Consider the following 4,118-nt stretch of genomic DNA (forward strand, 5'->3'; position numbering starts at 1 on the left):
CATTTAACTGTGCACCAGCTGCAATGACCCCAAAGATGGCACTCAGGGTAAACGATTCAAGTGGGGAATGTAAAACAGCAGCCAAGGCCTCAATAATGGAAAGCCAGACCTGAGTGAGTTTCGGGTAGGGCCAGAACATATGAAAGAGACTGGCAGTGGCCTGTTTGCGCCTGTTGCATCCATCCATTATCTTAACCGCTTATCCTGCTCTCAGGGTCACAGGGATGCTGGAGCCTATTCCAGCAGTCATTGGGCGGCAGGCGGGGAGACACCCTAGACAGGCCGCCAGGCCATCACAGGGCACACACACACACACACACACACACACACACACACACACACACACACACACACACATTCATTCCTAGGGACAATTTAGTACGGCCAATTCACCTGATTTACATGTCTTTGGACTATGGGAGGAAACCGGCGCCCCTGGAGGAAACCCACGCAGACACAGGGAGAACATGCAAACTCCACACAAAGGACAACCTGGGATGACCCACCAAGGTTTGGACTACCCCAGGGCTAGAACCCAGAACCTTCTTGCTGTGAGGCGACCGTGCTAACCACTGCGCCACCATGCCGCCCATCTGTCACGTGTTGGGTCTAAATCTGGGTTAATTTTAGCCAATTTTGCTTTGCACCAATGAAAGCAGTGCACTAGTTTGAACTGGATTACGCCATGTCTTATGCATATAGATGAGTGTATCCTCTTATAACTAGATGACAAGTTTCCTCTGGAATGGGCATTTCGATATCACTCTCCCATCAATTTTTTAGGGGTTGAAGTGGTATTTGGCCAAAAGTATTATTTGCATAGTAAAATTTACTGATATACCCTTTTCAGCAGGATTCGTTTCAGGAATGTGGTCCAATTGGGTCTGTGGAGGCAGAACTGGGAAACGATTAAATATAGATCGAGTAAAATCACAAATCTGCAAATATCTGAAAAAGTGACTTCGAGGTAAATTAAACTTCTCAGACAGCTGATCGAAAGATGCAAAAGCATCATCAATAAATAGGTCCTCCAAAGTAAATATTCCAGAATCCCAAAAGCTCAAAGGCTCCATCAGAAATAGAGGGGTCAAAAGATTGATTTTTATAGGGGTACCAATAGGGAGATCTTTAAATTAGAAAGCCTGTCTTAATTGTTTCCTAGTCTTAATAAACTCACATATGACTGGGTTATCGGTAAATTTGGATACAGGGTGAGCCCAAGGGAGTGCTGAGCAGAGAAGCAAGTGCAAAGATACACAAGAGACAGATGATATCTCAAAGCCTAACCAACATGGAATTTCAGTGTCTATGAACTTAGACTGCCAAAAGGGCAGTGCCCTTACATTACAGGGCCAGTAATATTGCTGAAAACTTGGTAAGGCCATTCCACCAGCTTCACAGGGTTTCTGGAGGACCGCTTTGCGTATCTGAGGCGTTTTTCCATTCCAAATAAATGATGAAATAAATTCATCTAGCGAATAGAAGCATGTCTTTTAATATAAACTGGTATAGATTGAAAGAGGAATACAATTTTTTGGTAAGATATTCATTTTAACTGCTTTAATACAACCAAGTGGCATAACTTCTGTCAAGTTCCAGGATTTTATTCTGTAAGACATTAATGCATTGCATTTTACATTTTTGGGCGTAGGCAGAGTAAGATATAATTTGACCCCTCATCTAAGCTTTTATTGTCTCCCATAAAGTTGTAGGGGCGTCAACTCGGCATGGCAAGGTGTGGCAGCTGCCATACCTTGGCTGCCTGGTCAGTCTGAAATTATATATTTCAGTTACACATTTCTCAGTGTTTTAAATGATCCCATTACTGTAGCAAAATCATTCATTGCACTAAGTAGAATAAAATCGAGTGAATCGGCGCCTCACTCGACTCAACTCCTGTCTTTCGGTCGTCACTGACTCAATACTGAGAGGAGCGCTCTCTCTCTCTCTCTCTCTCTCTCTCTCTCTCTCTCTCTCTCTCTCTCTCTCTCTCTCTCTCTCTCTCTCTCTCTCTCTCTCTCTCTCTCTCTCTCTCTCTCTCTCTCTCTCTCTCTGCGCGTGTGTCACGTGTGTTGCTAACTGCCGCGGGTGCCAGAAACGGAGAGGAAGAAGAGCGTGTATACTGGGTAGCTAGCAAATAAATGTAGCATACGCAATGGATGACTTTGAAATTAAACGAAAACTCTCAAAGGGAGGGCTTCTTGAAATCCCAAATGAGTCGGGGAAGGCTTCGTTATGGAAACAGAATGACCTCGTTGTGACAACAGTAATAGTCTACCTTGTTTTAACTGTTGCCTTGATCAAGTTCAGTTGGCGAAAATGATTTGGGAACTGTTACTCAGCCATGTTCATTTGGCAAAGATTGGATTATTGAACTGTTGCCATGTCAAGTTATTCGGTGGGTGGCGTTTCACTGCTTTATTGGAATTGCTACGAACAGGTAAGATGAAAAAGTGGTTTATTATTATACTGCTGTGTTGTTGTGATGGCCGCCGTGCCTAGCTAGCAGTGTGTAGGCTACTACTAGCCTATGTGTTGCTGATTTGGACCACTGTGCGTAAGAAGTAGCCTAATTAGTCGGTTTGGTGTTCTGTGATTTGTTTTTATTTTTGTATGCTGGTTGTGGGTGTTATTAGCTAAGCCTGTCTGAAGATGTAAGTGAACTCGTGCCGTTAAGTGTCACATTTCAAGAGCACGATGACTCTTCTGAAATTGTGATAGCATAGATATGGTTAAGTGCCCGGCGCCAAATGAAAATTTTTAAAGTATGTGACTGCTGTATGGGTCAAATGTTATGGTTTTGGTCTATTTAATGGAGCTTGTGGCAAGGAACAATACAGTGGTATATAACTATAATGCATCGAGTTACATTGCACAAATACTTGCATCAGAACTTCTGATATAACCCTAAGATGTAATACTCGGAGAAGCTTTAATGCCTGTAATCCCACCTAGGAATTTCGCTCTAGATGTCATAACCTGGGTCTATGTTGGAAGCATGGGCGTAGTTTGACTGGGGCAAGTGGGGTCACTGCCCCCCTAGCGTCCAGAGGCGCAAATTGCGACTCGTCCAAAACATGTATTCTGCATAAGGCTGAACGTTTGTTGACTCTTTCGCAAGTAAGTTCTAAAATGTGTCAGTGCCAAATGTTGATAATTCATGTATTCCGCTGCTTGCTTATACTATGTTATAAACACAAGGTACACAAAATTATGTTCAAAGAGACCAGGTTGTTATATATTGTGATTATACTTGGTCCGTTGCTGCCACCTATAGGCGGACCAGGGTATTGATATTACGGGTGCCTTGGAGTGTCCTGTGACAGTTGTTGAATAATAAAATCACCGGCTGTCATGACGGCAAAATTCGAATCCGTCTCCCGACTGATTTATGTTGTAAACCTAGCAGTTTAAGTTGGGCAATACTCTTAAGGAAGATACAACAAAGCGGTGACGAGGATCTTATTCGACATCCGCGTGTGTTTCTCCGCTCGTTTTGAAGATTCTGAGCCGGACTGTTACTGTGAAAGCTGGAAGCTAGTAGGTTAGGAAGTTAGCTTCACCGTCAGAGGCTGCAGTGGCGGCAGAGGTAAGATACTTGTGAAAAATCAGCTAACGAGGCGAAAATGGCGGGAATGATTGGGAGCATTGGCCCCTTTGATGAAAATACTGAGCAGTGGAGCTCCTACACGTTTTGAATACTTTGTTCAAGCAAATAGGATTGCAGATGAGAAAATTGTGCCAACGTTCTTGAGTGAAATGGGACCGAAAACGTTTGCTCTGCTGCGTTGCCTGGTCCAGCCAGCCAAGCCTGGGACTAAAAGCTACGCTAGCATAGTGGCTACGGTGACGGCCCATCTCTCACCCAAGCCACTGGTAATTGCAAAACGTTTTCGTTTCCATAAAAGAAACCAAGAGGAAGGGGAGAGTGTAACAGTTTTTGTGGCTGCACTGAGGAGGCTAGCGGAGCATTGTGAATTCAATGATGTGCTGAATGACACCATAAGAGACAGACTCTGTTTCAGTAGGCTATCTTATAAAGAATGACACACACACGAGTTGCTCAGTGCAGCCAAGTATATTCAAAGTGATGTAACATGTTCCTGAGCGCGGGTCAT

The sequence above is a fragment of the Lampris incognitus genome, chromosome 17, assembly GCF_029633865.1.
Source record: "Lampris incognitus isolate fLamInc1 chromosome 17, fLamInc1.hap2, whole genome shotgun sequence".
Lineage (NCBI taxonomy): Eukaryota > Metazoa > Chordata > Actinopteri > Lampriformes > Lampridae > Lampris > Lampris incognitus.